Genomic DNA, 15,063 nt, shown 5'->3' with positions numbered 1-15,063 from the left:
AACATGAGCAGAGTGTGAATGGTTGTCCAGAATAAGACTTGCAGCAGAGTAATGAAATAGTTAAACAAGAATCCAGAGTTTTAATCCACAGAACTCAGATTGCAGGACTTGCACAATAAATCAGAAATGCATGCAGGCATAGATGAAGTCCACAATAATATGTAAACACAAGTAATAAATGCTTAGAGAATCCACAGGGCACAGTGAAAATCTATAATACAGTCCTTAGCTAAGGTAGCACTGGAAACACAAACTGGCAGAAACATGAGTTGCTGGATAACATGAACCGGCAGACAAGGCTTCTCAGCATGAACAGGAGCTTAGACTAAGTCACCAGGCAATGCAGATAGTTCAGGTAGGAAAATAATATAATCATATACTGTAACCGGTATGGGAGGACTCAGCTGGCTGGTTTATAACAGCCACACTAACCAATGGAAAAAGCCAGGCTGGGAGTGTTAACTCTAATTACAAACCCTGTGCACCTGCAGAGCTGCATGTACACAGAGCCTAAGGAACAGAAAACACAGGAAAGACAGTGATGGATTGTTAAATGTCAGCTGATATCAGGTGCATATTGAACAGAGGGAATACATGCACCAACAGAATCACAACAGGAAACTCTCATTTCCTCTATCTCTTCCTGGCTTCTTGGTGACATAGCCTTTACCATTTTTACACCTTTGTCAATTGGAGTGCTTATCAATCTTGGAAATTATTGCCTCAATATATGTTTGTTGATCAATTGTAATAGTCCCTTCTTTTAGATTTTGAACAATCCTCATGCCTAACAAATGATTTGCAGGGCCTAGATCCTTTAACTTGAACCTTTGCTTTGGCTGTTGTTTTGCGTCAGTGATACGTTTTTATTGGCCTGCCAGTAGTAGATAATCTACGTAATCGATTCCGGACCTTTGGGTATATCCCTTGGCAACAAGGCAGGCTTTGAAATGAGCAATTGTCCCATCTGCATCTAACTTCTTGCAAAAGACCCACTTGTTCTTGATCATTTTACGGTTGCTTGGCCTATCAACTACAGTCCATGTACTGTTATCATCCAGTGCTGACAGCTCTGTATCAATTGCTGACTTCCACTATGTCCAATCACTGGTTGACTTTACTTCCTGTATGTTTTGTAGTTCACAGTAAGGTATGCTTGCATATTTCTCACTGTATTTCTTGGCTGGAACACCTTTGTTGCTCCTCATAGAACTCCTGTTTACTGATTAATTGTCTACATTGACATTCTCAGTTTCAGACAAGCTTTCTGCTGCCTGTACATCCAATAATACATGTTGTTTTTCTTCTTGCTCCACTGCCCCAGTTAGTGGCGCTATTTCATGGAACACCACATCTCTGGATTTAAGAAGACGTTTGTTTGTAATATCCCAAAGTCTGTATCCTTTGCTTTCTTCACAGTATCCAAGCATAATGCATTCTATGGATTTTGGATCTAACTTTCTCCATTTCTCCTTAGGTATATGTGCAAAAGCTTTGCTCCCGAAGACACGAAGATGACTGACACTTGGCTTTTTATTGGGCGACACCTCCAGTGGCGATTTACCTTTTACAGCTACTGTATGTACACAATTTTTTAAGTATACTGCAGTAGACACTGCTTCTGCCCAAAATCTTTTTTCCAGGCCCGCGTCACTTAACATAGTCCGTGCTCTCTCAACAATTGTGCGGTTTGCTCCTTCACTTACACCATTTTTTTCTGGTATGTAGGCAATTGTTAGTTAATGCTTTATGCCATATTTTTTAAGGATTGCGATTAACACCTTGTAATACTCTCCCCCATTGTCGGATCTCAAGACCTTTAATTTCAGACCTGTCTGAGTCTCCATTAGGTTTTTGTATTCCACAATTTTGTGGACAACTTCACTCTTTTCTTTAATAAAATATATATATATATATATATATATATATATATATATATGTCATTCTTGTGGCATCATCAATAAGAGTCATGAAATATCTGTAGCCACTGATTGATTCCACCTTCATTGGACCACATACGTTGGTGTGCACTAGAGCTAGTGGTGGCTCTACTAACTGACTTTGGAAATGGGTTGTGAGTTTGCTTTCCTTTTATACAGCTCTCACACATAGGGGGTAATTCTGAGTTGATCGCAGCAGCAAGAAAGTTAGCAATTGGGCAAAACCATGGCCCTCATTCCGAGTTGTTCGCTCTGTAAAAATCTTCGCATCGCAGCGATTTTCCGCTTAATGCGCATGCGCAATGTCCGCACTGCGACTGCGCCAAGTAAATTTGCTATGTAGTTAGGATTTTTACTCACGGCTTTTTCATCGTTCTGGCGATCGTAATGTGATTGACAGGAAATGGGTGTTACTGGGCGGAAACAGGCCGTTTTATGGGCGTGTGGGGAAAAACGCTACCGTTTCCGGAAAAAACGCAGGAGTGGCCGGAGAAACGGGGGAGTGTCTGGGCGAACGCTGGGTGTGTTTGTGACGTCAAACCAGGAACGACAAGCACTGAACTGATCGCAGATGCCGAGTAAGTCTGAAGCTACTCAGAAACTGCTACGAGGTATGTAATCGCAATATTGCGAATACATCGTTCGCAATTTTAAGATGCTAAGATTCACTCCCAGTAGGCGGCGGCTTAGCATGAGCAAATCTGCTAAAATTCACTTGCGAGCGAACAACTCGGAATGAGGGCCCATGTGCACTGCAGGTGTGGCAGATATAACATTTGCAGAGAGAGTTAGATTTGGGTGGGTTATTTTATTTCTGTGCAGGGTCAATACTGGCTGCTTTATTTTAATTTTTTACACTGCAAATTAAATTGCAGATTGAACACACCACACCCAAATCTAACTCTCTCTGCAAATGTTATATCTGCCCCCCCTGCAGTGCACATGGTTTTGCCCAATTGCTAAAAAATTTCCACGCTGCGATAAACTTGGAATTACCCCCATAGGCCCTCATTCCGAGTTGTTCGCTCGTTGCCGAGTTTCGCTATATTGCGATTAGTCGCTTACTGCGCATGCGCAAGGTTCGCAGAGGGCATGCGGGTAGTTATTTTACTAAAAATTTAGGTATTTTACTCACGGCATAACGAGGATTTTTCATCGTTCTGGTAATCGGAGTGTGATTGACAGGAAGTGGGTGTTTCTGGGTGGAAACTGGCCGTTTTATGGGTGTGTGCGGAAAAATGCTGCCGTTTCTGGGAAAAACGCGGGAGTGGCTGGAGAAACGGGGGAGTGTCTGGGCGAACGCTGGGTGTGTTTGTGACGTCAAACCAGGAACGAAACTGACTGAACTGATCGCAGTGGCAGAGTAAGTCCCGAGCTACTCAGAAACTGCAAAGAAATTTCTATTCACAATTATGCGAATCTTTCGTTCGCAATTCTGCTATGCTAAGATACACTCCCAGAGGGCAGCGGCTTAGCATGTGCAATGCTGCTAAAAGCAGCTAGCGAGCGAACAACTCGGAATGAGGGCCATAGGTCTGTCATCGGTACTCACGGTGATCCCTGTTACCATTCCATCTAGCAATTTCTGGACCTTGTCATATTATAGATGACCTAAACATTTGTGCCACAGCTCCATTGATTGGTTTGCATCAGTAGACATCATTGCAGAACACTCCTCAGTGTCCAGGACATATAGTTGGTTGAACCGGGTTTCTGAAGCAATTACAGTTCCTCTTTTATTTTGCACAATACACTTTCCATTTGCAAACTGGACTCTGTAACCCTTTTTCTCTAGGACGCTGATAGCAATGAGATTACTTCCCAAATCTGACACGAATTATACAGTGCTGACTCGTTTTAGTGCTGACTCGTTTGGTTTGTCACGCTGTTAATGCGCACCACTAGAATTTCTCATTCTACAATATGAAGCCTTATGCCCCAACTTGTGACACACAAAACAGTTGAACTTGAGCTTTTTGGACTTTGGCCCTTTTGTGAGTAAGGCAGAACCCTCAGCTATGGTCTCAACAGAAATACGTTCTTGGAACTGTAGTAGCTTGTCCCTTACAATCTCTGTTGTCAGCTTGGTATCATTAGACTCCAAAGCAACCACCCAAAAAAATCAAATTCTGGTGTCAGATTTTGTAACATCGCCATTGCCACTTCCTCCTCGTCCACCTGTGCCAACTGCTGAGCTATTGACAAAATCTTATCAATGTAATCATTCATGTCCTTGCAGGCACTCAACTGTTTCCCATATACAGTAGCATGTGTCTCAAATGTATCCTTCTCATCAGACCTCATATGCCTTTTGTAGGGCTGTCCACATGTCCTTAGCTGACACTTTCCCACTGATTATAGAATAAACATGCTGCTCCAGAGCTAAGCTTATCATGCTGATGGCTCTGTCTACATCATCTGGGTTAGGTCCTACTCCTGGGTCTATTTTGACCTTCCACAATTTTTCCCACTTAAGCTGCATCTCCATGGCAAACTTCCATGTAGTGTAGTTCTCTGAACCTTTCAGTTTTGCAATGCTCATGCTGTGCCCTATGCTATGCATTTTCTCAGTGTTTTAATAAAATGTGTCTTTAAATTAATCTGTTGTACTTTTGTTCTGTACACCTCTGTTCTGGGCTATCACTCAAACACGTGGGGCTGGGCCCATATCCTGTTGGAAGAGTGTTGCGGTTTTTGAAAATGATGTTAATCCACACAATTGATAGTTAACCAGAATGCTGGTTTATTAACATACAAAGACAACACTTGTTAATGCAGAAGATGTTCTGCATCAGCAGTAACTCACTGTATAACAGGCTGGTACAGTGAAAGCACGGTACTTATCGCTATACAGCATACAGCTGTGGTAAGGTAGTGACTCTGACAGTACGGGATGGAAGGCTGCACATCCGTGCAGACTGACTGCCATTGGAAGGAACACACACCGCCCACTGCTCTTCATCCCGCTCAGGCAGTTGAACACACGCTACAGGAGGAACCGTCTCTCTCTCCATTGCAGGAGGAACTGTATCTCCCTCTCCACTACAGGAGGAACAGTCTCTCCCTCTCTACTGCAGGAGGAACAGTCTCATCAGTCTCTGCCTCCCTGATGCTCCAACACTAGAGGGTAAACAGTAGAGAATGCGCATGCAGTGTAATGTATACACAGGAGACGAGGTATTGGGTGCACTATACTCCAACATAGTTGTCCTCTTGTGGGAGAAGGGGGAGTGTACAGTGCAGTCCCACTGACTGTGACCCCCCTCCCATCTATGCCCCCATATGGTGCTCTTCTCTCTTTCCCTGACACTGTCTCCTTCTCCCTGACACTGTCTCTCTCTCCCAGACACTGTCTCTCCTTCCCTGACACTGTCCCTGACACTGTCTCTATCTCCCTTTCTCCCTGACATTGTCTCTTTCGCTGACACCTTCTCTCTGACACTCTCCCCTCTCTTTCTCTCTCCCTACCTGCCACTAACTCTTTGTCCTTAACACTTTCTCTCTCTCTCTGACACCTTCTCCCTCTCCCTGACACTGTCTCTCCCTGACACTGTCTCTCTTCCCCTCTCTCTCTTTCTCCCTGACTCTGTCTCTCTCCCTCTCTATCTCTCCATACCTGACACACTCTCTCCATGACACTCTCTCACTCTGTTTGTCTCTCCCCCCTCCCTGACATTTTCACTCACTCCTGCTTGGTCTCCTCTCTCTGTGACACCTTCTCTCTCTCCCTGATACCCTCTCTCAGCTCTCATCCCTTTCTATCTCTTTCTCCTATTCCCTCTTTTCCCATGAAACCCTCTCTCCATGTCTTTCTCCCTGACACCCCCTCTCTCTTTTTCCCTCTCCCTCTGGAACCCTCTTTGTCTCTCTCTCACTCCCCTTACTCTCTCTCTCTCTCTCTCTCTCTCTCTCTCTCTCTCCTGCTCCCCTAAGAGGCATTATAGTGGTGGGGATCTTTTGGTGGATTGGGGGGGGTCCTTTAAATATTTTGCTATGGGGCCCACAAAGTTCTAGTTACGCCCCTAATAACAGGGTCAAGTTACAAAAAACTAAACATTTATCTTTTTCATACACTGGGCAAAACTGCAGTCCGAATTGAAGAAAATGGGAACTGTTTTGATCTTTGTAAAGTAGGCTAGGTATTTAAATTGGGATGCAGTCAAAATACCAGCTGTCGGGATTCCGGCACTCAGAAGACCGATGCCAGAATCCCGACACCCGGTGAAATACCACTGGACGGAAGCCTGACCTCCGCAAGATGTTCCCACTCAGTTGTTGGTATGGACAGGGGTGGATTGGGAACAAAGGGGGTCATTCCGAGTTGTTCGCTCGCAAGCTGCTTTTAGCAGCTTTGCACACGCTAAGCCGCCGCCTACTGGGAGTGAATCTTAGCTTCTTAAAATTGCGAACGAAAGATTCGCAATATTGCGATAAGACATCTTTGTGCAGTTTCTGAGTAACTCGAGACTTACTCGGCATCTGCGATCAGTTCAGTGCTTGTCGTTCCTGGTTTGACGTCATAAACACACCCAGCGTTCGCCCAGACACTCCTCCGTTTCTCCAGCCACTCCCGCGTTTTTCCCAGAAACGGTAGCGTTTTTTCACACACACCCATAAAACGGCCAGTTTCCGCCCAGAAACACCCACTTCCTGTCAATCACAGTACGATCACCAGAACGAAGAAAAAGCCGTGAGTAAAATTCCTAACTGCATAGCAAATTTACTTGGCGCAGTCGCAGTGCGAACATTGAGCATGCGCACTAAGCGGAAAATCGCTGCGATGCGAAGAAATTTACCGAGCGAACAACTCGGAATGACCCCCAAAAAGCGGCCCTGGAAAAATTTGTACTAGTGGCCCCACATGGGGCAGCACCAGAGGTATAAGGTCTAGCCATGGGCCATGGCAGCAGCACCCTCCCCCCTCCCCCCAAGACTTTCCAGATAGTGGGCATGTCCAGCATCAAGGGAGAAGTTAAAAAGAAATAAAATTAAATATTATGAGCACATTATATGATACACCTTCAGAATTTAGGAAACTATATCATTTTTTAGAAAGATATATTTTCTTACTTATTACACCAACCGTATCCCAATCACTATTCACTCAGTCTTATATGTCAGCCAAGCAGGCAGACAGAGCATACACTAGATCATCTGCAATCACAGGCTAAGTCATACCTCCCAACTGTCCCGATTTTCGCCGGACAGTCACGTTTTTTGGGGACTGTCCCGCTGTCCCACCCGCGGGCCACAGTGTCACGCGGTGGGGGGGGGGGCAGTTGGGAGGCTCTGTCTGTCGCTGCCCTGCTTAGCAGAGCAGCGTTGAATAGACGCTGTGCGCATGCGCACAGTGTCTATTCAGGGGAGTCAGAGGGAGAGGGGGCATGCCAGCAGCTCACAGAGCGCTGGGCATGCCCCCTCAGTGACGAAAATGGGGCGTGGCTCGCGATCGCGGGTCCTCCCATGAAGTCACGCCCCCCTTTTCTTAGGCCACGCCCTTTTTTCGCCACGTGTGTGTCCCTCTTTGAGGAGACACAAAGTTGGGAGGTATGGGCTAAGTGGCAAAGTAATTTTCATTTATGCTAATTATTTTGCATCTTATTGATTATGTCTATAAAAAGGACCACATGTCCTCAAACAAAACAGGCCCCACGGGTGCGTCGGCCCACCTGGAATCTTCCCTGTAAACCCTATGGTCAATCCGCCTCTGGGTATGGATAACCTGTGGCGAGCAAAGGGAGCCACCGGGCCCGAAGCGTGGCGAGCACAACGAGCCTGCAAGGGGGCTTGATGCCTCGCTGTCGGGATTCCGACAGATGGGATACCACTGTGTGTATACTGGCAGCTGCCACCCTGTCTGTCAGAAAAACATACTCATTTCCTTAAATCATGTGGAAACTGCAGCTTACTAGATAGGCCCCAAAAGGTGATGGCTAATAGCACTAGTTCTCAAAGCTGCTAAATAAAACCAGTAATAAGCCAGGATTAAAGGATTGCATATTTGTGTCTGAGGAGATCTAGAAAAAGATCTGTAAAAGAGAGGTGACTCTATCTGTGGCTAATGCTCTTATTCACACCGCACAAATTACAAGGAGAAGGACCTCTGAACTCAGTTTTAGCTACAGAATTAATCACCTCCAGTGCTTCTATGAATGTGTTTGTGCTGGAATAATAAAGTGCCAAAACTCAGAATTCAAAGCAGATATTTTTATTCCTATATTCTGGGAATAGCAAGGTTAATATAATAAATAAACCAGACATACACGAAACAGAGGTGGTTTGTCTGCCCTGGAATTCTTCAGATATATGTTAATATGTACAGACTTACAAGTTGCATCATTTTTTGTGTATTTTCAATGTTAATCTGACAGTCATATCTAGTATTTTCCAAACGTTTCTGTCAAAGGCTGATCTAAAAGTGAACTGCAATCTACATATAAAAAATGAACATTAGCAGAAAAAGTTACATGATCATTTGTCATTTGAAATCCTGACTGTCATTGGTCAAAGCAGTAGCGCAATAGCCTTGGGATTTCTGAAGCCTTCACTGACTACAAATCTGCACAAAGGATTCTTTCTTTTACCTGCAGTCCAGTTGTGGACCATTTGTGCTCAATATACTGTATGTATAAAAAAATCGTAACGCACAGTATACAGATGTAGTCATGCTCATCTTACTCTGAGGCACGGCTTGCTGCATGGTGAGCCAGGCTGCGACTATTCGCAGCCGGTGATCACTTCTTAGGAATTAATGAATTCATACGTTAATGAAGCGATCGCCGGCTGCGAATAATCACAGCCTGGCACGCCATGCAGCATGCCGTGATGCACTTGCCGCATCGCAGTAAAATGAACATGGTTACACGCACCTACAGTATATGTACAGTATATATAGTCCAGGGACTTCCAACCTTTTTTTCGAGTGCCACACTTATAACTTTGAACAGAGTGCTACACAATTTATCTCTTCCAATAACATTGCATTATTTTGACTACTCAATGCTGGATAATTCACTCTGCACCATGTTGCTGTGATTTTTGTACTGCAGATGCGTCAGAAAAATGTCCTCCATACCATTTTCAAGGTTATTTGCGCAGCACCGCCACAGAACTCCAGAGAGATAAATATTATTAACCATGGCTATGCCACTAATTGTACAGTACATAGGGGGTTATTCAGGTCGCATCGCAAAGCAATGCCATTGCAATATTGCGGTGCCAGTGCGCATGCGCAGGTTCTATCCGAATGCGATCAGTTTGCAATGGGTGCAAATGCCTCTGCCTGATTGAAAAGGCAGAGGCGTTCTTGGGTGTCACGGATCATTGCGGGGGCGGCGTGGGGAAAACAGTGACAGGGCAGCAGTGTTTTCAGGGAGGCTGCGAGATGTCCCACGCAGCCGCTCTGATTTAAAAAAAATTGTCAGCCCTCCTGCATATGCAGCCTAGCTGCGGCTGCAGGGAGCATCCCTGATTTTGCGTGAGCCATGCGATCGCAATTGTTTTACGATCGCATCGTTGGGCCTGCCAATTAGCATGGGCGGCCCTCAGCATGCTACAGAAGGGCTTGGAGATTCTGTTTTTTTAGCAGAATCTGCAATCCATGCTGAATAACCCCCATAGTGTATATTACACTTTATGAAAAATTAAAAATTGACAATAAAATTACAGCCCACATATTTTTTCTTTTACAGCGATAGACTTTATCATTTTCCTACTGTGATGCATGGGACTATAGATACCTAGGACACTGCTTTCCCTATGCATCTAATTCTCACCTTCATACCCTACCATTACAGAAATGTCCCAGCGAGTACCCATTGGCATACTATTTCCCAAGGTTGAGAACAACTGAAGTACCCCATTTTCTGTATCATGACGGTAAGGTGGTAGCACGCCTTCCACTTACTCTCATTTCTAAATGCTTATCTGTTGCTTATTCACATTTTCTTCTTATTATATTCACCTCATATTTATCATAGGCAAATAGGATACAGCCTTCAATGCAACACTTGTGTGAAGACTTGCACATACTCAGCTTATTTAACATGGACTAACTCAGAATGGAAGAAAACACAGACTTTCAGCAATTAAGCCAATCGTATATCCCACTAAGGGGCCCATTTATCAAGAATAGCAATTGCAATGTGACCTGGGCGCGATATTTGCTCCAAGAAGCCAATTGCAGGATGCGAAACAATTTACAACCGCAGGGACAGGGGCTCCTGCACATGCATGCTCCTGCTGACCACACATGCGTGACAGCCATTGCCAGCTAATTATGTGAAGTATATCCCATAGGGTACAGCGGGCTAATGCTGGTGAATGCTTCCTAATCCTGAGCTTGGTAAAGCATCATCGCATCCTCCATAAATACCTTTGCAGGTTGTGGCTGCTGACAGGAATGGATAGTTTGCAGCAGGTATTGTAGATATCTGCTGCGGTACCTCAGAAATATATTGTGAGATACTACATAAATACTGTCACCCCCCCCCCCCCCCCCCCAAATAATACAGAAGTTAAGCTGCAAATAGCCAATGATAAATGAGCCCCCAACGGAGCAAAGCTTGTTAGTGAGACATCGCCCAACCTTTATTCTTGATTCGTGTATCATTCGTGTGACTGTTGTTGTGATTTAAAAGATAATAAAATGTGCTGAATTGTTATTATAACTTCCACAGCATAACAATTTATAAGTCCTGCAGTATCTGACCAAGAATAGATAAGATGATAGGTAATGCAGTATTTAGTGCTCCCCCAGAAAAGATGTCTATTTTTCTTGTCATAGATTGAGCAGAATTTCTCAATCTTCTCCTGAAGAATATCAGAGAGATCACAGATTAAGGATTTATAAATATGGATTTTACATTTGTTTTAGAAAGATTGAAGTGAAAAAACGAAATGAGGCAAGATGCAATGACATTACACTTTCTTTGAACTTTTGATAAGGCACTTAAAAAAATATTATAGCAGGTACACTTTTTACAGACTTCTGCCCATTGTCCATAGCAATGTTTTCATCTGTAAGAAGCAGTGCGCCAGTTTGGGCGGCATATTTTACATATACTTGCAATTCGTGTACATAAAATAAGAATGCACGGGAATGTGTATTTGCAGAGTGGAATGCATATGCACACATCTTCACATCAGGGGACTAAGGAGGTCATTCTGAGTTGATCATAGCAGCACAGCTACGATCATTCGTACTGACATGCGGGGAGACGCCCAGCTCAGGGCTATCCCGCCCCGCATGTCAGTGAGGGCCCCCCCCCCGCAGAAGTGCAAAGGCATCGCACAGCGGCGATGCCTTTGCACTTCAAGAGTAGCTTCCGACTAGCGCGGCTTTAGCGTGCTGGCCGGGAGCTACTCAACGCTCCCCGGCCCGCAGCGGATGCGTGTGACGTCACACAGCCGTAGCGGCCGCCCCCCGTTCAGTCCGGCCAAGCCTGCGTTGGCCGGACTGCGCCCACAAAACGGCGGCCAACCGCTGCCATTCCACCCCCCTGCCCAACGACTGCCTCTGCCTGTCAATTAGGCAGAGGTGATCGTAGCGGCCCGCCGGCCTTCGGCCTTCTGGCATGCGCCGACACACTGCGGCACCAGCGCATGCGCAGTTCTGACCTGATCGCACCGCTGTGATAAACTGCAGCATGCGATCGGGTCAGAATGACCCCCTAAATTCATACCAGGTGCCTGTACACAAAATAGAAGATGGTGCTTCCCCAGTGGCTCTGACTTGCACATGTTCTGAAATCCCTGTGACTTGCCAATGGTACATCTGGGAGAATAAAGATTCCTTATTGCAGCTAATGGTAGTGATAAGGAATCTATACTTTCAGGGGCTGGATGCAAATGATAAATAAAGCTCTGAGGAGGGTCTATCAAAGCTTGGAGAGAGATAAAATTGTGAGAGATAAATTACCTGCCAACCAGCTTCTAATTTACATTTTACAGACTCATTTTAAAAATGACAGGAGTGGATTGGTTGGTACATTATCTCTCACAATTTTATCTCTCTCCAAGTTTTGATAAAACCCTCAATAAAGGTTTATTATAATAATTAGTGCATTTCCTTGAAACTACTTCTGCTCTCCTTTATTTCTTCATAAAAGACACAACAGCAGAGCTGTAGCTCACTATAAGTACACACTTTGATCTCTTATCACACAGTCACATTCCAGGATTCTTCAGCTGAAGGGGGTTTGTGAGTCAACAGTGACTGTAGCAAATCACTATGAAATGAGTGGGGAAGACTAGTTCAGCGACCCTCTCAGTCTGTTTCTTGGTGCTACTTTGACAGCTGGAGCTCGGAGGCCATTGCCTCCAATGTCTCTGGGAGTTATGCCACTGCTTCACATACTGTCACGCCTGGGGGTTGGATTTGCTTTGGACAGGCGTTTGTGGATGGAGCTGACACAGAAGGAGTATAAATGAATTGAGGAGGCTTTAACCAGGTATGGTGTATGTACTTGAAAGAATCATTGGTGTTCTGGCAGTGACAAACCCAGAGGTAGATGTAATAATAAATTAAGATTTTATTAAAGAACAACATCCATGATTTACTGCAGATACTGTATGCTGACAATAGATACCAGGTTAGCCACAGAAATGATGACCGGATTGGAACACTGATACCATTGAAGAAAGACAAAGTCCATATAACCAGAGCCGTAACTACGTGTGTGCCAAGTGCCAAGTGAGTCAAATTGACTCATTACATGCTGCCTCTGGCTGCTGTGTGCGCCGTGCGCCGCGCTGGAGGGAGAAGAGACCAGCGCCGGGCAGCGTTCAAGGAGGAGGAGGGAGGGGGAGCAGGGAACCGCAGCAGCGCTATTTGATTGGTAGTAAGCGCTGCTGCAGCATCCCCCTCTCCTTCTGTATTGGCTGCCCGGCGCTGCTATGGATGCTGGGATGCGGTTCCTTCATCCCAGCATCCACAGCAGCGCCGGGCAACCAATACGGAAGGAGAGGGGGATGCTGCAGCGGCGCTTACTACCAATCAAATAGCGCTGCTGCGGCTCCAATCCCCCTCCCTCCTCCTCCTTCTCACCTCACTGCCTGCACCGAGAGGGAGATGCCAGCACGAGGAGCCTGTCAGCGGGGAGAAGGTAAGTATATCCCTCCCTCTCTCTCTCTCTCTCTCTCTCTCTCAGGGGGACACCGTCTGCCGCAATGTGTAAAAAGGGGTCCTGGCTGCCGCAATGTATAAAAAGGGGGCCTAGCTGCCGCAATGTGTAAAAAGGGGTCCTGGCTGCCGCAATGTATAAAAAGGGGGCCTGGCTGCCGCAATGTGTAAAAAGGGGTCCTGGCTGCCGCAATGTGTAAAAAGGGGTCCTGGCTGCCGCAATGTGTAAAAAGGGGGCCTGGCTGCCTCAATGTGTAAAAAGGGGGACTGGCTGCCGCAATGTGTAAAAAGGGGTCCTGGCTGCCGCAATGTGTAAAAAGGGGGCCTGGCTGCCGCAATGTGTAAAGAGGGGGCCTGGCTGCCGCAATGTGTAAAAAACGGGTCCTGGCTGCTGCAATGTGTAAAGAGGGGGCCTGGCTGCCGCAATGTGTAAAAAGGGGGCCTGGCTGACGTAATGTGTAAAAAGGGGGCCTGGCTGCCGTAATGTGTAAAAAGGGGTCCTGGCTGCCGCAATGTGTAAAAAGGGGGACTGGCTGCCGCAATGTGTAAAGAGGGGGCCTGGCTGCCGCAATGTGTAAAAAGGGGGACTGGCTGCCGCAATGTGGAAAAAGGGGGACTGTCTGCTGTAATGTGTAAAAAGGGGGACGCTGTCTGCTGTAATGTATAAAAGGGGCTCTACCTGGTGTAGTGGCGCTGCTGTGCAGCGTAATTTGAATAATGTAGACTACTGTGCACCGTAGTATGAATTGCTATTATTTTGTGGCCACGCCCCTTCCCCGTGAAGCCACGCCCCTATAAAGTTTTAGCGCGCACTGCCCCTATCTTACATGGGGGGGGCGCCACTGTCGTTTCTTGCACACAGCGCTAAAATGCCTAGTTACGGTACTGCATATAACAATGGTAGACGGAGTAGAATCGGGAAGGACTGGATCATACAAAGTCACTAGAATGAAGGAGCTCAGCACAGAGCTTTTACTTCCTGGATAGAGACGTTTGTACCGATGAATTCGTAATCCCAGGACGTCACCTTTATACCTTGCAGTATGGATTCATTGGGTGTTGCAGTCAGCTGACGAAAGGAGCTCCAGGATTGGACAGTGAAGGATCAGCTGATGGAATCCAAGATGGCAGCGCCCATGTCCGGACTTGGAGGGAAACTCTGACTAGGCCCAAACACCAAGAAGTGAGCACAATGAGGAATAAACACTGAAACAAAGAAAGACAGCACTGTTAAGTACTATACACAGAGAGACTTCATGCTGGATCAGCGCTGGCGGACTTCTGGGAGGGATATGTGGATACAGCGCACACTGATCTTTGCGCCATCCAGGACAGACATCGCATAGGTAAGAAGGTACTTTTAAAAGTCAGGAGTGTGACACATACAGCATGATCCGATAGACAGAACAGTCATTGGAAAAAGGCAAAGTTCAGTAATGGGCAATTGTGTCTAATTCAGATATGCATTTATGGGCATATCTGCCTGTTAGGGGTGTATCTTTTGCACTTGCTATAGGCTTGCTATAGGACAGATGCAAATACACACTGATAATGATGACTTGTTGCAGGCTATATTTACAACTACAGCACTTTGAACATTGACTACAGTTCCCATAATCATACTGTATTCAGTGCAATGACCACCCTCGGATACTACAAGCGGGCACTTCCGGCTATGAATACGTTTCTTACCAATATGAACTACAGTCCCAAGAATCCTCCTTGGGTTCGCGATGACATCCAGCTGTGGCGCCCATGATTAGCGGATACTTCCGGTCGGTGGCTGATTGAAAAGCACGCTCCATATTATTCTCTATGGGACTTCCGGTTACAGCGCACGCAATCAGCGGACACTTCCAGCCGGGAATGCTTGTGAACAGAATACTACATTTCCCACAACTCTCCATGGGACCACGACAACTTCCGGTCGTGGCGCCCGCGGACTTGAGATTAGCAAGTTTCCCCTGAAATTTAAAGAAATTTTTATTGTTAGAAACTAAT

The sequence above is a fragment of the Pseudophryne corroboree genome, chromosome 1 (assembly GCF_028390025.1).
Source record: "Pseudophryne corroboree isolate aPseCor3 chromosome 1, aPseCor3.hap2, whole genome shotgun sequence".
In the NCBI taxonomy this organism is placed as follows: Eukaryota; Metazoa; Chordata; class Amphibia; order Anura; family Myobatrachidae; genus Pseudophryne; species Pseudophryne corroboree.
Note: the sequence above shows the minus strand (reverse complement) of the source record.